This window comes from Scyliorhinus torazame, chromosome 2, assembly GCF_047496885.1.
Source record: "Scyliorhinus torazame isolate Kashiwa2021f chromosome 2, sScyTor2.1, whole genome shotgun sequence".
In the NCBI taxonomy this organism is placed as follows: domain Eukaryota; kingdom Metazoa; phylum Chordata; class Chondrichthyes; order Carcharhiniformes; family Scyliorhinidae; genus Scyliorhinus; species Scyliorhinus torazame.
Window position 1 is genome coordinate 261,267,711 of NC_092708.1, and position 24,927 is coordinate 261,292,637.

A 24,927-nucleotide genomic window follows, 5' to 3' on the forward strand; every position below is an offset into this window, starting at 1 on the left:
ATTTCTCACTTTTTTTTTATTGCTCTATGTTTCTCCTTATTAAATTCAATATTCTCCACCACCTGGTCCTGGTACTGCTTTTGTGGCCATTTTCTCACCTTATAAGCCTTAACTTTCTTCAGGTTGTTGAAATGCCAGAGGTGAATTTTCTGTCCTCACTCCATGTATACTACTCTTGCATCATTTGGTGAATGGGAGTGGAAACCACCAGTGTTCATTTCTCTAACTTGTATTTTCTTTCTAATTTGGGAGTAGAGCCTTGATCACCACCCTGACTGAGATCAGAAAGGTCATCACCAGAAATTGAACCCAAGGCCTTGTCTGTGTGGCTCAACCTTTGAGCCATTGAAAAGATCTTGTTACTATTTTCCACTGCGATTTGAAGTGCTTTACAATTTATTTTTAACCAACCATTCCTTGGTTAGCAAATAGTCCCCAATTAACCCTGATATGGATGCAGTCTAACAACATCTTATGAGGCTTGTAGGTTTTTAAAAAAATTCATTTACGGGATGTGGGTGTTGCTGGTTAGGCCAGCATTTATTGCCCATTCCTAGTTGCCCATCAGAAGGTGGTGGTGAGTTGCCTTCTTGAACCGCTGCAGTCCTTGAGGTGTAGGTACACCCACTGTACTGTTAAGGAGGGAGTTCCTGGATATTGCCCCAGCGACTGAAGAACGGTGATATATTTCCAAGTGAGTATGGTGCATGACTGGGGGGGGCGGGGCAGGGCCAGGGCCAGGTATATGCTGCTCTTGTCCTTCTAGATGGTCGTGGGTTTGGAAGGTGCTATCAAAGGAACCTTTTGTGAGTTACTGCAGTGCATCTTGTAAATGGTACATTACGGCTGCCACTGGTCGTCGGAGGGGAGTGGGGGGCGGTGGGTACAAAGTGGGAGAATTCAGAAAATCCAATTCACCGAACAAGTACGTCTTTTGGGATTTGTGGGAGGAAACTGGAGCACCCGTCATTATGTGCCTTCATTGATGATCCCTCCTCCGGGGCTCAGATTCATACAACCTATGGTGGAAGACCTCATAAATACCTCCCTAACCTTCTCTGGAGCAGAAACCAACCCACCACCCGAGTCCCTGACCTGCATTATCTCCCAGGAGGCAGCCTGCTGTCTCAGTTGGAGAGCTAACAGACGGCTGGCCTTCTCCCCCAGAAATCCCCCTCTAGCGTCACAGCTTACTCACTGCCTTACCTGTTGACAGTAACGCAAAATCTATTTGCAATTTCTTTCTATCTGCTAATAACTCCGGTGTCGGGGCGATTAAGTACTGGCGCACCTCCTTACAAATGGTCTCACCACCTCATTAATGTTGAACTCCACATACTCCCCAATGGCAGAGGATATACGCTCACAAAAACCCTTTCCGGCGAACAACGCAGTGGCCAGTCTCCACTTGGGTTGCTGAGAGCGGCCCGGCTCTGACATCAGGACCACAAAATGCAGGGCATGATCTGATGTAACAATCACTGAGTACCACTCACCCCAGGTCGAAGAGACCTATCCACCACAAAGAAGTAAAATCCCGGGTAAACCCAATCTATGGACGAGGGGAGGGAAAAGCACCTTACCCCAGAGAAACCTAAATCTCGACGGGTCTCTCCCCTCCCCCCGATCCCATCTGTTCCATGAACACCAGTAACTCCTATGCCAACGCTGATGGACTCGGAGACGTGGAACTCGGCCTATCCAACCTAGGATGCAAAAAAACTGAATTCCGTCTCCCCGCCCCCCATAATTAGCTAATGTGAATCAAGATCTGGGGTAGACGCCAGCACCTTATTCATGAACTGTGTGTCATCCACATTCGGCACATACACGTTGACCAATACCACTGGCATGCCTGCCAACGGCCCACTGATGATTATGTACCTCCCACACCTGGGTCTGCTAATGTATTAACTACAGAAAAAGCCACCCTCTTATTAATCAACATAGCACCCACCCCCCACACAGTCATATCCAACTTGAGGCAATCCATCAGTGCCTTAATTTGCACCAGCTCTGGGCACACCCAAGATGGCCACCACTTCCCCCATCAAGCCAGTCCAAAAAGCAATAATCAGCAGTCTGCCACCCCTCAGCACCACCCCACCCTGAGAACCAAACAAACAATCAACAAAAGAACAAAAGCCCCCTTTCCTGTCCCCAAACAGAACAGAAACAAAAAGCCGAAACTTAAGATAACAAAAAAAATCAGCCCAATGGTAACTAGCACGGTGACAGTGGTTAGCACTGCTGCCTCACAGCTCCAGGTCCCAGATTCAATTCCGGCCTCGGGTGACTGCCTGTGTGGAGTTTGCACTTTTTCCCCCATGTCTGCGTGGGTTTCCTCCGGGTGCACCGGTATCCTCCCACAGTCCAAAGTTGTGCAGGTTTGGTGGATTGGCCATGCTAAATTGCTCCTTAGTTTTGAAAAGGTTAGGTGGGGTAAGGTGGAGGCATGGGTGCTCTTACCAAGAACTGGTGCAGACCCAATGGGCCAAATGGCCTCCTTCTGCAATGTTAAATTCTATGATTCTAAAGCTGCAGGCATCTCCCCTTCTCCACTCCCATTAACTAGCTATACTGCTGGCAGGGTGACCCCGGCACAGAGTAGAACTCAATGTCAACTAAACAGTACACCAACGATCACATCGCCCCCACCACCCATACCAAACTTTAATACAGAACAATAGGGGAAAACCAACACCCAATCCCCCCCTCCCCCAAAAAGGCTCTCGGTAAAATATACAAACCGCAACTTTGCCCTGAAAAAAACACCCACTAACCAGCCCAGACAAAAAGCCAAGCCCTTCCCAAATCACAAAAAAGACAAATACAGATGGACAAACAACAAACTCCATAGTCCTTAAGCAACTTCGTTCACCGCCAGGCAGTTCTTGACAAGCTCATTTGCATCCTCCGGTGCATCAAAGTAATAGTCTCTATCCTGAAAGTCACCTAAAGATGAGCCGGGTGCATCACACCAAAGCTCACTTTGCACTTCTACAGTGCGGCCTTGGCCTTATTAAATGCTGCACGTCTTCTCACCAGCTCTGCCCCACAATCTTGATCATTTTGATTGCATAGCCCTCACATATGCAGTCTCAATGGTCCTTTGCCCACCTCAGGGCCTGCTCCTTATCCAGGTATCGATGAAACCTGACTACCTCTCCAGATCTGGGCTTCTGCCTCAGCGACTGATAAGCCTGGTCTTACTCAGGAGGGATTGGAAAGACCCCCACCCCACAAACTTTTCAAACATCTTGGACATATTTTGTGGAGTCTTGAGTCCTCCGACAGCCCAACAATTCTTGAGTATTTTTGGCATCTGGAGCAGTTCCCCAGATCATCAAACTCAGCCCAAAGTACTCTACGCTCCTCAGCCAACAACGGCATCCCTGCCTCCCCGGAGACATTCTACGCTCCTCAGCCAACAACGGCATCCCTGCCTCCCCGGAGACAATCTGATCACTATGGTCAGAGAGCGCCACCTACACCTTCTGTATCATTGGCCCTTGTACCTCTATCCACCTATCCATCTCGTCCATGGCCGCCCGAATTGGAGCGAAAGCCCCCTCCACTGCATTCTCCAGATCCTCAGTGACCACCTGCCGCTGCTTCCTCGATTTGTATGTCAAGAAGCTAACTGACGTCTCAGTCAACTACTGAGGGGTCAACAAAACAGCAGAAGATCCACCGTGTTCCCCGCTGCTGAGGCTCGACGAGCTTCTGAGTCTGACGGTGATCCCTTGCCGCCTTTTGCTTTATTTATATTTACCGGACATTACTCATATTAGGGGATCTTATTCCACCAAACTGCAACTAATTCCTCCGAAACATCAGCCATAAACCGGGTCATATACAAAGTACCCCGGCAGGAGCCACCGCGTATACGACTGCTCACCACATAATTGCCACCGTAAGTCACGTGCTACCTTCCTGGACCGCTGGCTGCAGTCCATGTGGTGTAGGTACACCATGCTATCTGGGAGGGAGTTCCAGGATTTTGATCCAGCGACAGTGAAGGAGCGGCGATCATACAATATACAGTGCAGAAGGAGGCCATTCAGTCCATCGAGTCTGCTCTGGCCCTTGGAAAGAGCACCCAACTGAAACCCACACCTCCACCCTATCCCCGTAACCCTACCTAACCTTTTTGGACACTAAGGGCAATTTAGCATGGCCAGTCCACCTAATCCACACATCTTTGGACTGTGGGAGGAAACGCGAACGCCCGGAGGAAACCCACACAGACACGGAGAACGTGCAGACTCCACACAGATGGTCACCCAAGCAGGGGATCAAACCTGGGACCCTGGCACTGTGAAACAACAGTGCTAACCACTGTGCTACCGTGCTGCCTGATCTATTTCCAAGTCAGGATGGTGTGACCTGCTACCCCATGATGCCATGGACCCAGGTTCTATCCCGGCTCCAGGTCACTGTCCATGTCGAGTTTGCACATTCTCCCCGTGTCTGTGTGGGTCTCACCCCCCCCCCCCCCCCCCCAAAAATAATTGGGCATTCTAAAGGGAAAAAAAAAGGATGGTGAGTGACTTGGAACGGAACTGCCAGGTGATGGTGTTCTCATCTATCTGCTGCGCTTGTCCTTCTAGATGTCAGCAGTCATGGGTTTGGAAGGTACTGTCCAAGGAGCCTTTTTTAAAAAAAATATATTTTATTGAAATTTTTCGTTCACAATTTGTTCCCCTTACAAATCAAACATAACAAAAAAGAAAATTTAACAGTGAACAAATGGCTAATCAACATGGTAAACTAATCATTTAACAGAAACTAAAACTTTCCACCCACCCCCCCCCCCCGCCCCGGGTTGCTGCTGCTGGTCATCTGTCTTTCCTCTAACGTTCCCCTAGGTAGTCAAGGAATGGCTGCCACCGCCTGGTGAACCCTTGAGCCGATCCTCTCAGCGCAAACTTCATCTGCTCCAATTTTATGAACCCCGCCATATCGTTTATCCAGGCCTCCAGTCCGGGGGGTTTCGCTTCCTTCCACATGAGTAAAATCCTACGCCGGGCTACTAGGGACGCAAAGGCCACAACGTCGGCCTCTTTCGCCTCCTGCACTCCCGGCTCATCCGCAACTCCAAATAAAGCTAGCCCCCAGCCTGGTTTGACCCGGACCTTCACCACCTTCGAGGGCACTTCCTTCCAATACCCCTCCAGTGCCGGGCACGCCCAAAACATATGTGTGTGGTTTGCCGGGCTTCCGCCGCACCTCCCACACTTGTCCTCCACTCCAAAGAACCTGCTCAACATTTCTCCCGTTATGTGTGCTCTATGTAGCACCTTGAATTGAATCAGGCTAAGCCTGGCGCACGAGGAAGAGGAATTTACCCTGCTTAGGGCATCTGCCCACATACCCTCCTCTATCTCCTCCCTTAGCTCTTCTTCCCACTTTCCTTTTAACTCGCCCACCAGCTCCTCCCCCTCTTCCCTCATCTCTCGGTATATCTCTGACACCTTGCCCTCCCTGACCCACACCCCCGAAAGCACTCTGTCCTGGATCCCCTGTGCCGGGAGCAGCGGAAATTCCCTCACCTGTTGTCTTGTGAACGCCCTCACCTGCATATACCTAAGGAAGTTTCCCCGGGGCAACTTATACTTTTCCTCCAATGCTCCCAAGCTCGCAAACGTCCCATCTATAAACAAATCTCCCACCCTCCTAATTCCCAACTGGTGCCAGCTCTGAAATCCTCCATCCATCCTTCCTGGGGCAAACCTGTGGTTGTTCCTGATTGGGGACCCCGCTAGGGCTCCCCGCGCACCTCTGTCTCCTCCATTGTCTCCAAATATTCAATATTGCTGCCACCACTGGGTTCGTGGTAAACTTTTTCGGTGAGAGCAGTAGCGGCGCCGTCACCAGCGGATCTAGGCTCGTCCCTTTACAGGACTTTCTCTCCAGTCTTTTCCACGCCTCTCCCTCCATCATCCATTTACGAATCATCGCCACATTGGCGGCCCAATAGTAGTCGCCCAAATTCGGTAGCGCCAATCCTCCTCTGTCTCTGCTACGTTGTAGGAACCCCCTTCTTACCCTCGGGACTTTCCCTGCCCACACGAAGCTCGTGATGGTCATGTCTATTTTTTAAAAAAAGGTCTTGGTGATTAGTATAGGGAGACATTGAAATACAAATAGGAACCTCGGGAGGACCATCATCTTAATTGCCTGCACTCTGCCCGCCAACGACAGAGGCTGCATGTCCCACCTCTTGAAGTCCTCCTCCATTTGTTCTACCAATCGTGTCCGATTAAGTCTATGTAAGGTTCCCCAGCTCCTAGCGATCTGAATCCCCAGGTATCGGAAGTTTCTTTCCACCTTCCTTAGAGGCAGGCCTTCTATCTCTCTACTCTGATCCCCAGGGTGTATCACGAATAGTTCACTTTTCCCCATGTTAAGCCTATATCCCGAGAAATCTCCGAATTCCCTCAATATCTGCATGACCTCTGTCATCCCCCCCCCACTGGGTCCGTCACATACAACAGTACGTCATCTGCGTATAGCGACACTCGGTGTTCTTCTCCCCCTCTAATCACCCCTCTCCATTTCCTGGAGTCTCTCAACGCCATGGCCAGAGGTTCAATTGCCAACGCGAACAACAATGGAGATAACGGGCATCCCTGTCTTGTTCCTCTATATAATCGGAAATACTCCGATCTTTGCCGACCCGTGACCACACTTGCCGTTGGGGCCCCATAAAGGAGTTTGACCCAGCTAATAAACCCATTCCCGAAACCAAACCTCCTTAGCACCTCCCATAAGTACTCCCACTCCACCCTATGAAATGCCTTCTCTGCATCCATTGCCGCCACTATCTCTGCCTCCCCCTCCACTGGGGGCATCATTATCACCCCTAATAGTCGTCGCACGTTGACATTCAGTTGTCTCCCCTTTAAGAACCTTGTCTGGTCTTCGTGCACCACCCCCGGGACACAGTCCTCTATCCTCGATGCCAGTACCTTTGCCAACAATTTGGCGTCCACATCCAATAATGAAATAGGTCTATAGGACCCGCACTGCAACGGATCTTTATCCCGCTTCAGAATTATCAATATCGTCGCCTCCGACATTGTCGAGGGTAAAGTCCCTCCTTCCCTGGCCTCATTAAACGTCCTCACCAACAGCGGGGCCAATAAGTCCACGTACTTTCTATAAAATTCCACCGGGAACCCGTCTGGTCCCGGAGCCTTCCCTGCCTGCATATTCCCCAGCCCCTTAATAACCTCATCCACCCCAATCGGTGCTCCCAGGCCTTCCACCTCCTGCTCCTCCACCCTCGGGAACCTCAATTGATCCAGGAACTGCCGCATCCCCTCCTCTCCCTCCGGGGGTTGGGACCTATACAGTCCTTCATAAAAGGTCTTGAACACCTCGTTTATCTTCCCTGCTCTCCGCACCGTAGCTCCCTTTTCGTCTCTAATTCCCCCTATCTCCCTCGCAGCTGTCCTCTTTCGCAGCTGATGGGACAGCAGGCGACTAGCCCTTTCCCCATATTCATACCTCCTCCCCTGTGCCTTCCGCCACAGCACCTCCGCCCTTCTGGTAGTCAAAAGGTCGAACTCCGTCTGAAGTCGTCTTCTCTCCCAGTACATTCCCTCCTCCGGGGTCTCTGCAAATTCCCTGTCCACCCTTAAAATCTCCCCCAGTAATCTTTCCCTTTCCTTGGCCTCTGGTTTCCCTTTGTGGGCCCTAATGGAGATCAGCTCTCCTCTGACCACCGCTTTTAGTGCTTCCCATACCACTCCCACTCGGACCTCCCCGTCGTCATTGGCCTCCAGGTACCTCTCAATACATCCCCGCACTCTTCCACACACTCCCTCATCCGCCATCAATCCCACATCCAATCACCAGAGTGCTCGCTGCTCCCTTTCCTCTCCTAGTTCCAGGTCCACCCAGTGTGGGGCATGGTCCGAAACCGCAATGGCTGAATACTCCGCTTCTTCCACCCTTGAGATCAACGACCTTCCCAGAACAAAAAAATCTATCCGGGAGTACACTTTATGGACATGGGAGAAGAAGGAGAACTCCCTGGCCCTCGGCCTAAGAAATCGCCATGGATCCACTCCCCCCCATTTGGTCCATAAACCCCTTGAGCACCTTGGCCGCTGCCGGCCTTCTTCCGGTCTTCGATCTGGATCTATCTAACCCTGGGTCCAGCACGGTGTTGAAGTCCCCTCCCAATATCAAGTTTCCTACCTCCAGGTCCGGTATACGACCCAACATCCGTCTCATAAATCCCGCATTGTCCCAATTCGGGGCATATACATTAACCAGCACGACCTCCATTCCCTCCAGCCTGCCACTCACCATTACATATCTACCTCCGCTATCTGCTACAGTGCTCCTTGCTTCAAATGCTACCCGTTTCCCCACCAATATGGCCACCCCTCTATTCTTCGCATCTAGTCCTGAGTGGAACACCTGTCCCACCCATCCTTTCCTTAACCTAACTTGGTCCGCCACCTTCAGGTGCGTCTCCTGGAGCATAGCCACGTCTGCCCTTAGTCCTTTCAAATGCGCGAGCACTCGGGCCCTTTTAATCGGTCCATTCAGGCCTCTCACGTTCCACGTGATCAGCCTCACTAGGGGGCTACCTGCCCCCTTCCCGTGTCGACTAGCCATCACCTTCTCTAGGCCAGTCCCGTATCCCGCCTCCGCGCTCCCACTCGCTCCCCAGGCGTCGCATTCCATCCCCGTCCACCCACTCTTTAGCCATTTCCTCTTTGATTTCCGCAGCAGCAACCCAGTTATCCCCCCCCCCCCCCCCCCCCGCTAGATCCCCTTCTAGTGTGATTGCTCCCCCCATATTACTTCCGCAAGTCAGCTGACTTCAACTGACCCCGGCTACTCCTGCTCCCTCCTTGACCCCCCCCGTGTGGGGAACTCCCATCTGCCTTGCGCCTGTCTTCCCGCCATTATCTTTCTGGCGCGGGAACATCCCTTTATCTGACCCGCCTCTTGTGGCGCAGCTCCCTTTCCCCTCCCTCTCCCATTCCTCATTCTCCGCCTATGTCCCTTCTTTCCCCCCTCACCGGCGCCCACATTTCTTAGTGTCTCCCCCTTCCCAATTAACTTCTCTATTTACATCGACAATAACATTCCCTACAGTATCAGTCCCTCAGTTACGATCCAATTTCTCCTCTTTAATAAAGGTCCATGCTTCTTCCGCCGTTTCGAAATAGTGATGTCTCTCCTGGTACGTGACCCATAGTCGTGCCGGCTGCAGCAAGACGAACTTCACCTTTTTGTGTAACACCTCCTTGGCTCGGTTAAAACTCGCCCTCCTTCTCGCCACCTCCGCACTCCAATCCTGGTACACCCGTACCACTGCATTCTCCCATCTGCTACTCTGTACTTTTTTAGCCCATCTCAGGACCTCTTCTCTATCTTTAAGGCGGTGAAATCGCACGATTGTCGCCCTAGGTGGTTCTCCCGCTTTTGGTCTTCTCGCTGGGATCCGATGTGCCCCCTCCACCTCTAAGGGGCCCGCAGGGGCCTCCGCTCCCATCAACGAGCTTAGCATCGTGCTTACATAAGCCCCGCAATCCGCTCCTTCCACTCCCTCAGGGAGACCCAGTATCCGAAGGTTCTTCCTTCGCGCTCTGTTTTCTAGGGCCTCAATCCTTTCAATGCACTTTTTGTGGAGCGCTTCGTGCGTCTGTGTTTTGACCGCCAGGCCCAGGATCTCGTCCTCATTATCCGTCACCTTCTGCTCCACCACGCGGAGCTCTGTCTCCTGGGTCCTTTGTGCCTCCTTGAGCCCCTCAATTGCCTGTAGCATCGGGGTCAGCACCTCCCTCTTTAGTAGCTCCACACACCGTCTCAAGAATTCATCTTGCTCGGGCCCCCATGCCGCCTGAGCTTTCTCCGCCGCCATCTTGTCTTCTCCCTTTCTGTACCTCTCGTCGAGGATTCCTCGCGCTGCAGCCGCCGCCGCCGATATTTTCCTCTATCGTTGGGGGGGGGGGGGGGGGGGGGGGACTCCCTATTCACTCCCTATTCACTCCCTATTCACTCCCTATTCACTCCCTATTCACTCCCTATTCACTCCCTATTCACTCACCCCACACCTGGTTTCGTCGCGTGAAAATTTCCCGTTGGGCCTCTTAAAAGAGCCCGAAGGTCCGTTGGAGCTGGAGCCGCCGAAACGTGCGGCTTAGCTAGTCATCGCCGCAACCGGAAGTAAACATAAAGAAAATTTAACAGTACATGTAACATGATAACTACAATCTAATGAAGAGTAACTAACTAACATGGTAAACTAACCAATTAACATAAAATGAAACTTCCCCCCCCCCCCCCCCCCCCCCCCCGTTCCGCTAGGTAGTCGAGGAATGGTTGCCACCTTCTGGTGAACCCTTGAGCCGATCCTCTCAGTGCAAACTTAATCTGCTCCAGTTTTATGAACCCCGCCATATCGTTTATCCAGGCCTCCAGTCCGGGGGGTTTCGCTTCCTTCCACATGAGTAAAATCCTACGCCAGGCTACTAGGGACGCAAAGGCCACGACATCGGCCTCTTTCGCCTCCTGCACTCCCGGCTCATCCGCAACTCCAAATAAAGCTAACCCCCAGCCTGGTTTGACCCAGACCTTCACCACCTTCGAGATCACTCCCGTCACTCCCCTCCAATACCCCTCCAGTGCCGGGCACAACCAAAACATATGTGTGTGGTTTGCCGGGCTTCTGCCGCACCTCCCACACTTGTCCTCCACTCCGAAGAACCTGCTCAACCTTGCTCCCGTTAGGTGTGCTCTATGTAGCACCTTAAATTGAATCAGGCTAAGCCTGGCACACGAGGAAGAGGAATTTACCCTGCTTTGGGCATCAGCCCACAGACCCTCCTCTATCTCCTCCCTGAGCTCCTCTTCCCACTTTCCTTTCAGTTCGCCCACCAGCTCATCCCCCTCTTCTCTCATCTCTCGGTATATCTCTGACACCTTGCCCTCCCCGACCCACACCCCCGAGAGCATTCTATCCTGGATCCCCTGTGTCGGGAGCAATGGAAATTCCCTCACCTGTTGTCTTGTGAACGCCCTCACCTGCATATATATCTAAGGAAGTTTCCCCGGGGCAGCTTATACTTTTCCTCCAACGCTCCCAAGCTCGCAAACGTCCCGTCTATAAACAAATCTCCCACCCTCCTAATTCCCAACTGGTGCCAGCTCTGGAATCCTCCATCCATCCTCCCTGGGGCAAACCTATGGTTGTTCCTAATTGGGGACCCCACCAGGGCTCCCAGCACACCTCTCTGTCGCCTCCATTGTCCCCAGATATTTAATGTTGCCGCCACCACTGGGTTCGTGGTAAATTCTTTTGGTGAGAACGGTAGTGGCGCCGTCACCAGCGCCTCTAGACTCGTCCCTTTACAGGACTTTCTCTCTAATCTTTTCCACGCCCCTCCCTCTCCCTCTATCATCCATTTACGGATCATCGCCACATTGGCGGCCCAATAGTAGTCACCCAAATTCGGCAGCGCCAGTCCCCCTCTGTCTCTGCTACGTTGTAAGAACCCCCTCCTTACTCTCGGAACTTTCCCTGCCCACACGAAGCTCGTGATGCTCCTGTCTATTTTTTTAAAGAAGGCCTTAGTGATCAGTATAGGGAGACATTGGAATACAAATAGGAACCTCGGGAGGACCATCATTTTAATTGCCTGCACTCTACCCGCCAGTGACAGTGGCTGCATGTCCCACCTCTTGAAGTCCTCTTCCATTTGTTCCACCAGTCGTGTCAGGTTACGTCTGTGCAAGGTTCCCCAGCTCCTGGCTATCTGAATCCCCAGGTATCGAAAGTTTCTTTCCACTTTCCTTTAAAGGCAGGCCATCTATCCCTCTACTCTGGTCCCCAGGGTGTATCACAAAAAGTTCACTCTTCCCCATGTTAAGCCTATATCCCGAGAAATTTCCGAACTCCCTCAATATCTGCATGACCTCTGTCACCCGCCCCCCCCCCCCCAACTGGGTCCGTCACATACAACAGTAGGTCATCCGCGTAGAGTGACACTCGGTGTTCTTCTCCCCCTCTAATCACCCCTCTCCATTTTCTGGAGTCTCTCAGCGCCATGGCCAGTGGTTCAATTGCCAACGCGAACAGTAATGGGGATAGCGGGCATCCCTGTCTTGTTCCCCTGTATAGTCGGAAATACTCCGATCTTTGCCGACCCGTGACCACACTTGCCGTTGGGGCCCCATAGAGGAGTTTGACCCAGCTAACAAACCCGTCCCCGAACCTCCTCAGCACCTCCCATAGATACTCCCACTCCACCCTGATAAATGCCTTCTCTGCATCCATTGCCGCCACTATCTCTGCCTCCCCCTCTACTGGGGGCATCATTATCACCCCTAATAGCCGTTGCACGTTGACATTTAGTTGTCTCCCCTTTACGAATCCTGTCTGGTCTTCGTGCACCACCCCCGGGACACAATCCTCTATCCTCGATGCCAGCACTTTTGCTAACAATTTGGCGTCCACATTTAGTAGTGAAATAGGCCTATAGGACCCGCACTGCAGCGGATCTTTATCCCGCTTCAAAATTAGCGATATCGTCGCCTCCGACATTGTCGGGGGTAGAGTCCCCCCTTCCCTGGCCTCGTTAAAAGTCCTCACCAACAGCGGGGCCAGCAGGTCCACATATTTTCTATAAAATTCCACCGGGAACCCATCTGGTCCCGGGGCCTTCCCTGCCTGCATGTTCCCCGGCCCCTTGGTAACCTCGTCCACCCCAATTGGTGCCCCCAGGCCTTCCACCTCCTGCTCCTCCACCCTCTGGAACCTTAATTGGTCTAGAAACTGCCGCATCTCCTCTTTTCCCTCCGGGGGTTGGGACCTATAACGTCTTTCGTAAAAGGTCTTAAACACCCCGTTAATCTTCCCTGCGCTCCGCACCGTAGCTCCCTTTTCGTCTCTAATTCCCCCCCCCCCCTATCTCCCTCGCCGCTGTCCTCTTTCGCAGCTGATGGGCCAACAGGCGACTAGCCTTTTTCCCCATATTCATACCTCATCCCCTGTGCCTTCCTCCACAGCACCTCCGCCCTCCTGGTGGTCAGAAGGTCGAACTCCGTCTGGAGTTGTCGTCTCTCCCTGTACAGTCCCTCCTCCGGGGTCTCCGCAAATTCTTTGTCCACCCTTAGGATCTCCCCCAGTAATCTTTCCCTTTCCTTGGCCTCTGTTTTCCCTTTGTGGGCCCTGATGGAGATCCGCTCTCCTCTGACCACCGCCTTTAGTGCTTCCCATACCACTCCCACTCGGACCTCCCCTTCGTCATTGGTCTCCAGGTATCTCTCGATACACCCCCGCACTCTTCCACAGACTCCCTCATCCGCCAACAATCCCACATCTAATCGCCAGAGTGCACGCTGCTCCCTCTCCTCTCCTAGTTCCAGGTCCACCCAATGTGGGGCATGATCCAAGATAGTTATGGCTGAATACTCAGTTTCCTCCACCCTCGAGATCAACGACCTTCCCAAAACAAAAAAATCTATCCGGGAGTACACCTTATGAACATGGGAGAAGAAGGAGAACTCCCTGGCCTTCGGTCTAAGAAATCGCCATGGATCCACTCCCCCCATTTGGTCCATAAACCCCTTGAGCACATTGGCCACTGCCGGCCTTCTTCCAGTCTTTGATCTGGATCTATCTAACCCTGGGTCCAGCACGGTGTTGAAGTCTCTCCCCATTATCAAGTTTCCTACCTCCAGGTCTGGTATACGTCCCAGCATCCGCTTCATGAATCCCGCATCATCCCAATTCGGGACATATACGTTAACCAACACGACCTCCATTCCCTCCCGCCTGCCACTCACCATCACATAGCTGCCTCCACTATCTGCTACAATGCTCCTTGCTTCGAATGATACCCGTTTCCCCACCAGTCTGGCCACCCCTCTATTCTTTGCATCCAGCCCTGAATGGAACACCTGTCCCACCCATCCTTTCCTTAACCTAACTTGGTCCGCCACCTTCAGGTGCGTCTCCTGGAGCATAGCCACGTCTGCCCTTAGTCCTTTCAAGTGCGCGAACACTCGGGCCCTTTTAATCGGTCCATTTAGGCCTCTCACGTTCCACGTGATCAGCCTCACTAGGGGGCTACCTGCCCCCTTCCCGTGTCGACTAGCCATCACCCTCTCTAGGCCAGTCCCACGTCCCGATTCCGCGCTCCCACTCGTTCCCCAGGTGGCGCATTCCAGCCCCGACCACCCTTTCTTTAGCCAGTTCCTCTTTGATTTCTGCAGCAGCAACCCAGTTATCCTCATCTAGCGTGATTGCTCCCCCCATATTACTTCCGCAAGTCAGCTGACTTCAACTGACCCCGGCTTCTCCCGCTCACTCCTTGACCCCCCCGTGTGGGGAACTCCCATCTACCCTGCGCCTATCTTCCCGCCATCATCTTTCTGGCGCGGGAACAAGGACAGTAGGCTCCATATTCTCTGTAGCTGTCCCGTCCCTTGTGGCGCAGCTCCCTCTCCCACCCCACTCCCATTCCTTATCCTCCGCCTATGCCTCTTTCTCCCCCCCCCCCCACCGGTGCCCACATTTCTTAGTGTCCCCCCCCCCCCCCTTCCCAATTTACATCTCTATTTACATCGACAGTGACATTTCCCTCTAATATCAGTCCCTCAGTTCCGATCCAATTTCTCCTCTTTAATAAAGGTCCATGCTTCTTCCGCCGTTTCGAAGTAGTGATGTCTCTCCTGGTACGTGACCCATAGTTGCACCGGCTGCAGCATCCCGAACTTCACCTTCTTGTGTAACACCTCCTTGGCTCGATTAAAACTTGCCCTCCTTCTCGCCACCTCCGCACTCCAATCCTGGTACACCCGTACCACCGCATTCTCCCATCTACTACTCCGTACCTTTTTGGCCCATCTCAGAACCACTTCTCTATCATTAAAGCGGTGAAACCTCACGATTGTCGCCCTAGGTGGTTCTCCCGCCTTTGGTCCCCTCGCAGGGACCCGATGAGCCACCTCCACTTCTAAGGGGCCCGAAGGGGCCTCGGCTCCCATCAGCGAGCTTAGCATCGTGCTCACGTAAGCCCCGCAGTCCGCTCCTTCCACTCCCTCAGGGAGACCCAGGATCCGAAGGTTCTTCCTTCGCGCTCTGTTTTCTAGGGCCTCAATCCTTTCAATGCACTTTTTGTGGAGCGCCTCGTGCGTCTGTGTTTTGACCGCCAGGCCCAGGATCTCGTCTTCATTATCCGTCACCTTCTGCTCCACCACACGGAGCTCTGTCTCCTGGGTCCTTTGTGCCTCCTTAAGCCCCTCAATTGCCTGTAGCATCAGGGTCAGCACCTCCTTCTTAAGTAGCTCCACATACCGTCTTAAGAATTCGTCTTGATCGGGCCCCCATGTCGCCTGGGCTTTCTCCGCCGCCATCTTGCTTCTTTTTCCCTCCTGTCCCTATCGTCGAAGATTCTTCGTGATGTAGCCGCCGCCACCGATATTTTTCTCTTTCGTTGGGGGGGACTCCCTATTAACTCACCCCACACCGGGTTTCGTCGTGAAAAAATTCCTAGTTGGAGCTCTTAAAAGAGCCCGAAGGTCCGTTTGAGCTGGAGCCGCCGAAACATGCGGCTTAGCTGGGCATCGCCGCAACCGGAAGTCCCTGTCCAAGGAGCCTTGATGAGTTTCTGAAGTGCATCCTGAGATGGTACACACCACTGCTACTATGTCGGTGGTAGTGGGGGTGAATGTTTGTGGAAGGGGTGCCAATCAAGTGGGCTGCTTTGCCCTGGGTGGTGTTGAGCTCCTTGTGTTGGAATTGCACTCACTCCATCACATTCCTGACTTGTGCCTTGTTGGTGGTGGACAGGCTTTGGAGAGTCGGGAGATGAGTTACTTGCACAGTATCCTATTTTCTGACCTCTTTTGCAACAGTATTTATAAGGCTGGTCCAGTTTAGTTTGTGGTCAATGGTGTAGCCATTTAAGATGGCCATCTGCAAAGGACCATGGGAATTATGGCCAACCCAGGGCTCCGATAGATACACAGCCTATGTTACACAGGTAACCAGACCTGATCGAAACCCCCGCTCGTTTGCATTTTAATGGCCCATTTTCCCAGGACAATAGAACTCCAATCAAGCAACTGGCACAGCCCCAGACTGATCGGCGCCACTCCCCTTACTCAGAAAGCACAACTGCCAAGGCCAATGACCGCTAAGGACCCGCCCAGCTATCAAGGCACCCGCCTCTTTATTGGCCGAAATCGAAGAGCGTGATCAGAGCCCTGTCGAACAATTGGGTCCAAGGTTAAGGACTGCCCCAAAGAGCGCAAAATCCCAGAGGGAAAAAAAGAGGACACAAGTATGTGTTCTGTCACTTTTGGATCCGGCCTGTGCCAACCTAATTGTAGCAGGAATAGCCAGCCAAGTTCAAGACCAACGATCGCTACCTGACAGATGAGCCCAGCAGAGACAGAGCCACTTTCTTCGAACCAGCCAAGTGAAATCCAGATAAAGGCCTTTATCCATTTGAGCAGTGCCGGTTGCCCTGAAGCTAAGTATAGGTTCTTGTAGCTGATGGGTGTAGTTTAACTCTTAGTAGATATTGTGTTTGCATGTTGAGCTAACTCTTGTGTATGTAAATAAGCCATCTTTTGAACTAACTAACTGGTTGTGTGGTCATTTGATCGATATAAGGGAAGGCTTGTGGTTCACTAAGATAAATTAGAAATACCCACCGTATTGGCGACGCTGTTGGGACCGAAACAGAGCACGAATGGTAACCCCCAGGATGTTGATATTGGGAGATTCCATGATGGTAATACAATTGAATGTCATGGGGTGATGGTTTGCTTCTCTCTTATTGGAGATGGTTATTGTCTGGCACTTGTGTGGTGCAGATGTTACTTGCCACTTGTCAACCCAATCCTGGATAATGCCCAGGGCTTCCTGCATTTGCGCATGGACTGCTGCAGTGTCTGAGGAGTCACGAATGGTGCTGAACATTGTGCAATCATCAGCGAACATCCCCACATCCGATCTTGCGTTGGAAACCACGCAAACACTGGGAGAATGTCCAAACTCCACACAGACAGTGACCCAGAGCCGGGATCGAACCTGGGACCTCGGCGCCGTGAGGCAGCAATGCTACCCACTGCGCCACCGTGCTGCCTTTGTCCAAACAATATTAAGCAATCTTAAAAATAAATTGTTTGACTCTGTCTTCAGACCAAGATTAGTGAACTGGTGACTTGCACCCTTGCTATTAGACAAAAAGCCGGCACGTGGGACCCACGCCAGCCGACTCGGACCCAGGCCAGTCGACGCGTGGGACCCATACCACTTTCGCTTACCTTTTAATGCGAAAGGGGAGTCAGCTCGGTCCTCACAATCTCACTTGAATCGGGTTCATAAAAGGAGACGGCAATGCACATATCAAGTGCAGACTTCAGCCAGTTCCTTTGTGCAGGCATCACTTTATGAAAATGGAAAATCCAACCTTGCACATGTCTGTCCATCGTGAAGGGCAATAGCCTGTTTTACTCTGCACTGGATGCTCCTGGGAGATATTACACCAAAATGCTGACAGCCTCATGGGCTTTTGGTGTGTTTTTAATGTGGTATCACCGGTCAGCTACAGCAGCATAGTCTTTTAATTTGAAGTCCGCTCTAAGTTAATAACTTAACTCTTGGGTCTAAACCTCAAAAGACTTTTTCACCCGCCACTGTCAAGAATTGAAACTTCTCCTTTCATTTGCCAGTACTTAATTGCATGGGCTTTGCATCCTTAATGCATTGCCACAATTTATAAGTCGCAAGAAATCATCTTTGTACTGCTTTGCTCCCGAGTTGTTAATCATAATCTTTATTGTCACAAGTAGGCTTACATTAAGTTACTGTGAAAAGCCCCTAGTCGCCACATTCCGGCACCTGTTCGGGTACACGGAGGGAGAATTCAGAAAGTCCAAATTACCTAACCGCACGTCTTTTGGGATGAGTGGACGGAGCACCTGGACGAAACCCACGCAGACATGGGGAGAACGTGCACACCCGCACAGACAATGACCCAAACCGACGATCGAACCTGGGACCCTGGTGCGGTGAAGCCGTAGTGCTAACCACTATGCTACCATGCTGCTCCCAAGTTTCTTTGTAGGCTGTTAACTAGGCCCTGGAGCTTTGTACAGAACTAGCACGAGCACTGCTCTGTCCTGCCCTGGACTCTCCTGAGCACACCTCGCCAGCCTAACTGTTGTGAGATCCTGTCCAATAGGTAAACTACCTATTTAAGTCTCTGGTTGTCTCTCAAACCATTCATCTTCACAGTTCACTTGCCTTGCATGCCAGCAGGTGGAGAATAGAAGAAACACTGCTCTGTGATTTGATGCCAAAAGCTCTTAACTGGAGGGCACTTGACATCCAAGTGTGGGTGCAGGGCACATGACCTGCTGTGGCTTCTGGCTGTTAGGCTCCACACAGTCTTTTATTTTCATTTAAAAGGCAACGCTCACCGCCATTCTCGATGTATAAACCTGTAGTGGCCGTTGGGGGCGTCTCCCACGACTGGGAAACAGCATGACCAATCGCTTCACGACCCACCCGCGGGTCACGACCCACACTTTGAAAAACCCTGCTGTCGCAGCAGACCAAAAAAGATATTAGAGGAGCACTGTGAGAGATCAAGAATAGGCAGAATAGCTGAGCAAAGACTAGTCCAATCAGCCTACTGACTAAATGCAAAGACACTATTTTGGAAATAAAATTGTTAAGATAGCAACTGGAAAAATCATTTTGTTTGAGTCCAAGGGCAACCTTCAGCCATCAATCAAACACTGTCCAGACTGACCGGTAAGGAAGAACTGCAATTTGCAGATCCATTTCTTTCTCGGTATCTAACTTTGTTCTGCAAAGCAAGCCTCCCCCTCCTTTTCCAAATTCTGTTTTCATCCCTTGAGTTTAAAAGATCAAGACAATGATTTTTGTAACTTGAGAGTACCCAATTTTTTTTCTCCAATTGGGCAATTTAACATGGCCGATCCACCTACCCTGCACATCTTTGGGTTGTGGGGGTGAAACCCATGCAGACATGAGGAGATTGTGCAAACTGCACATGAACAGTGAGCCGGGACTGGGATCGAACTCGGGTCCTAGTGTAATAGAAAATACAGCACAGAACAGGCCCTTCGGCCCACGATGTTGTGCCGAACCTTTGTCCTAGATTAATCATAGATTATCATTGAATTTACAGTGCAGAAGGAGGCCATTCGGCCCTTTGAGTCTGCACCGGCTCTTGGAAAGAGCACCCTACCCAAGGTCAACACCGCCACCCAACACCAAGGGCAATTTGGACATTAAGGGCAATATATCATTGGCCAATTCACCTAACCCGCACATCTTTGGACTGTGGGAGGAAACCGGAGCACCCGGAGGAAACCCACGCAGACACTGGGAGGACGTGCAGACTCCGCACAGACAGTGACCCAAGCCGGAATCGAACCTGGGACCCTGGAGCTGTGAAGCAATTGTGCTATCCACAATGCTACCGTGCTGCCCTTGAGAACAAATAAATCTACACTATATCATTTTACCGTAATCCATGTACCTATCCAATAGCTGCTTGAAGGTCCCTAATGTTTCCGACTCAACTACTTCCACAGGCAGTGCATTCCATGCCCCCACTACTCTCTGGGTAAAGAACCTACCTCTGATATCCCTCCTATATCTTCCACCTTTCACCTTAAATTTATGTCCCCTTGTAATGGTTTGTTCCACCCAGGGAAAAAGTCTCTGACTGTCTACTCTATCTATTCCCCTGATCATCTTATAAACCTCTATCAAGTCGCCCCTCATCCTTCTCCGTTCTAATGAGAAAAGGCCTAGCACCCTCAACCTTTCCTCGTAAGACCTACTCTCCATTCCAGGCAACATCCTGGTAAATCTTCTTTGCACCTTTTCCAAAGCTTCCACATCCTTCCTAAAATGAGGCGACCAGAACTGTACACAGTACTCCAAATGTGGCCTTACCAAAGTTTTGTACAGCCGCATCATCACCTCACGGCTCTTAAATTCAATCCCTCTGTTAATGAACGCGAGCACACCATAGACCTTCTTCACAGCTCTATCCACTTGAGTGGCAACTTTCAAAGATGTATGAACATAGACCCCAAGATCTCTCTGCTCCTCCACATTGCCAAGAACTCTACCGTTAACCCTATATTCCGCATTCATATTTGTCCTTCCAAAATGAACAACCTCACACTTTTCAGGGTTAAACTCCATCTGCCACTTCTCAGCCCAGCTCTGCATCCTATCTATGTCTCTTTGCAGCCGACAACAGCCCTCCTTACTATCCACAACTCCACCAATCTTCGTATCGTCTGCAAATTTACTGACCCACCCTTCAACTCCCTCATCCAAGTCATTAATGAAAATCACAAACAGCAGAGGACCCAGAACTGATCCCTGCGGTACGCCACTGGTAACTGGGATCCAGGCTGAATATTTGCCATCCACCACCACTCTCTGACTTCTATCGGTTAGCCAGTTCGTTATCCAACTGGCCAAATTTCCCACTATCCCATGCCTCCTTACTTTCTGCATAAGCCTACCATGGGGAACTTTATCAAATGCCTTACTAAAATCCATGTACACTACATCCACTGCTTTACCTTCATCCACATGCTTGGTCACCTCCTCAAAGAATTCAATAAGATTTGTAAGGCAAGACCTACCCCTCACAAATCCGTGCTGACTATCCCTAATCAAGCAGTGTCTTTCCAGATGCTCAGAAATCCTATCCTTCAGTACCCTTTCCATTACTTTGCCTACCACCGAAGTAAGACTAACTGGCCTGTAATTCCCAGCATTATCCTTAGTCCCTTTTTTGAACAGGGGCACGACATTCGCCACTCTCCAATCCCCTGGTACCACCCCTGTTGACAGTGAGGACGAAAAGATCATTGCCAACGGCTCTGCAATTTCATCTCTTGCTTCCCATAGAATCCTTGGATATATCCCGTCAGGCCCGGGGGACTTGTCTATCCTCAAGTTTTTCAAAATGCCCAACACATCTTCCTTCCTAACAAGTATTTCCTCGAGCTTACCAATCTGTTTCACACTGTCCTCTCCAAGAATATCGCCCCTCTCATTTGTAAATACAGAAGAAAAGTACTCGTTCAAGACCTCTCCTATCTCTTCAGACTCCATACACAATCTCCCGCTACTGTCCTTGATCGGACCTACCCTCACTCTAGCCATTCTCATATTTCTCACATATGTGTAAAAGGCCTTGGGGTTTTCCTTGATCCTACCCGCCAAAGATTGTTCATGCCCTCTCTTAGCTCTCCTAATCCCTTTCTTCAGTTCCCTCCTGGCTATCTTGTATCCCTCCAATGCCCTGTCTGAACCTTGTTTCCTCAGCCTTACATAAGTCACCTTTTTCCTCTTAACAAGACATTCAACCTCTCTTGTCAACCATGGTTCCCTCACTCGACCATATCTTCCCTGCCTGACAGGGACATGCATATCAAGGACACGTAGCACCTGTTCCTTGAACAAGTTCCACATTTCACTTGTGTCCTTCCCTGCCAGCCTATGTTCCCAACTTATGCACTTCAATTCTTGTCTGACAACATCGTATTTACCCTTCCCCCAATTGTAAACCTTGCCCTGCTGCACGTACCTATCCCTCTCCATTACTAAAGTGAAAGTCACAGAATTGTGGTCACTATCTCCAAAATGCTCCCCCACTAACAAATCTATCACTTGCCCTGGCTCATTACCCAGTACTAAATCCAATATTGCCCCTCCTCTGGTCGGACAATCTACATACTGTGTTAGAAAAGCTTCCTGGACACACTGCACAAACACCACCCCATCCAAACTATTTGATCTAAAGAGTTTCCACTCCATATTTGGGAAGTTAAAGTCGCCCATGACTACTACCCGATGACTTCTGCACCTTTCCAAAATCTGTTTCCCAATCTGTTCCTCCACATCTCTGCTACTATTGGGGGGCCTATAGAAAACTCCTAACAAGGTGACTACTCCTTTCCTATTTCTGACTTCAACCCATACTACCTCAATAGGATGATACTCCTCGAACTGCCTTTCTGCAGCTGTTATACTATCTCTAATTAATAATGCCACCCCCCCACCTCTTTTACCACCCTCCCTAATCTTATTGAAACATCTATAACCAGGGACCTTCAACAACCATTTCTGCCCCTCTTCTATCCAAGTTTCCGTGATGGCCACCACATCGTAGTCCCAAGTACCGATCCATGCCTTAAGTTCACCCACCTTATTCCTGATGCTTCTTGCGTTGAAGTATACACACTTCAACCCATCTCCGTGCCTGCAAGTACTCTCCTTTGTCAGTGTTCCCTTCCCCACTGCCTCATTACATGCTTTGGTGTCCTGAATATCGGCTCCCTTAGTTGCTGGACTACAAATCCGGTTCCCATTCCCCTGCCAAATTAGTTTAAACCCTCCCGAAGAGTACTAGAAAACCTCCCTCCCAGGATATTGGTGCCCCTCTGGTTCAGATGCAACCCGTCCTGCTTGTACAGGTCCCACCTTCCCCAGAATGCGCTCCAATTATCCCAATACCTGAAGCCCTCCCTCCTACACCATTCCTGCAGCCACGTTTTCAACTGCACTCTCTCCCTATTCCTAGCCTCGCTATCACGTGGCACCGGCAACAAACCAGAGATGACAACTCTGTCTGTCCTGGCTTTTAACTTCCAACCTAACTCCCTAAACTTGTTTATTACCTCCACACCCCTTTTCCTACCTATGTCGTTGGTACCAATGTGCACCACGACTTCTGGCTGCTCCCCCTCCCCCTTAAGGATCCTGAAGACACGATCCGAGACATCCCTGGCACCCGGGAGGCAACATACCTTCCGGGAGTCTCGCTCGCGACCACAGAATCTCCTATCTATTCCCCTAACCATTGAATCTCCTACAACTATTGCTTTTCTATTCTCCCCCCTTCCCTTCTGAGCCCCAGAGCCAGACTCAGTGCCAGAGACCTGGCCGCTAGGGCCTTCCCCCGGTAGGTCAACCCCCCCAACAGCATCCAAAACGGTATACTTGTTTTGAAGGGGAACGGCCACGAGGGATCCCTGCACTTTCTGCCTGTTTGTTTTTTTCCCCCTGACTGTAACCCAGCTATTCTTGTCCTGTACCTTGGGTGTGGTTACCTCCTTGTAACTCTTCTCAATCACCCCCTCTGCCTCCCGGATGATCCGAAGTTCATCCAGCTTCAGCTCCAGTTCCCTAACACGGTCTTTGAGGAGCTGAAGTTGGGTGCACTTCCCGCAGGTATAGTCAGTGGAGATACCGGTGGTATCCCTCACCACCCACATCCTACAGGAGACAACTGGCCTAACCTCCATCCCCTCTTACCTGACAGAATATAGCTGCCCCGTGGACTAACTAGATCTCCGCCCTCCGACTCTGCTCCCAGTCAGCTACACTTTCTGTAAACTCCTGGCTCTCTTCGCACTCTTTGCGGAAATGTCGGAAACAAAATGAAAGGAGCACCTTACTCCCTCCTCACCTAACTCCCTCGGTCACCAAACTCTCACTATCGCACTCAAATGCACCAAATTCAGCACTCCCTCGGTCACCAAACTCTCACTATCGCACTCAAATGCACCAAATTCAGCACTCCCTCGGTCACCAGACTCTCACTATCGCACTCAAATGCACCAAATTCAGCACTCGGTGCAAACAAAGTCTGCACTGTAGGGGATCACTTTTATACTGTGAATCTCGCCTCTGAAAACTGGCCTAATCCAATTAACTAATTAACAAGCTCCAGCTGCAAGTGCCTCCAAGTAGAAGCCTGTTTAAAGCTTATTGAAAAATCACCTTCTTCTAAACCAAACAGCAACTTTTAAGTTGATTAACTAAATAAAAGAAAGACTAAACTTTAGATTAAAATGAAGCCTTATACTCCCTCGGTCACCAAACTCTCACTATCGCACTCAAGCGATATGAGGCAGCAGTGCTAACCACCGCCACCATGCCGCCACATCAAGATGGTGAACTAATCAAAGTTTAAAATGTGAAAAAGATTTGATACTGTAAATACAAGAAAGCTATTTCTATTGGTGGGAAAATGGAGAATGTGAGGGCATAATCTTACAATTAGAGTGAGGTCTTTGGACGGTTATCAGGAAGCAACTTTTCACCAAATGTGGTTCAAATCTGGAATTCCTTGTCCTAAAAGACTGCAGATGCTGAGACAATTGGAACTTTCAAGACTGAGATGGAGATATTTTTGATAGATAAGGATACTGAATTTTGTGTGCCTAAGCTTACGATGGTGGCACAGTAAATGGTTTAAATGGGATCAAAAAGTCGTCAAGGGGTATAACCGATTAGATGAATGAACAGGTGGAATTTAATGTGGGAAATGATCAGGTGGGATTTAATGTGGGAATGTATGAGTCATCCAATTTGAACCTAAACTATGGATCTCTTGGTACTTTATTAATGAGAAGTTAGGAACTGTGGATGAGCAGGGAGATGGAGATTGAGTCCAAGTATAGACATCATTAAAAGCTAGTGGAATAGTACAGAACATAATTTTAAAAAGTTAATGGAATGTTGGCCGAAATCGAAGATGACTGGAATACAAAGTGGTGAAAGTTGAGTTACAGCAAAACAGAGCTATGGCACTGCATTCAGTTCTGGGAATCTCATCTCAGTATGAATATATTGGCCTTGGAGTGAATGCAATGCATACACCAGATTACCAATGCTAAATGGAGTAAATTATGAGGACAGGTTGCCAAGTCATTGGAATATAGAAGATTAAAGGTGATGTAATTCAGGTATTTAATGTGATTTGAAGGGGTTGATAGGATAGATAGAAACTATTTCCTCTGGTGGAGAAATCCAAAACAATGTGATGCAACCTTAAAATTAGATCTAGACCTTTTGGGGATGATGTCAGG

At 50.4% G+C, this 24,927-nt stretch overlaps 1 protein-coding gene across 1 annotated transcript in view; it reads left to right on the top strand.

Annotated features, from left to right (window-relative positions):
- Positions 1 to 24,927, top strand: part of knl1 (kinetochore scaffold 1) — a 240,322-nt gene that overhangs the window by 145,053 nt on the left and 70,342 nt on the right. The gene's annotated exons all lie outside the window — the stretch shown is intronic.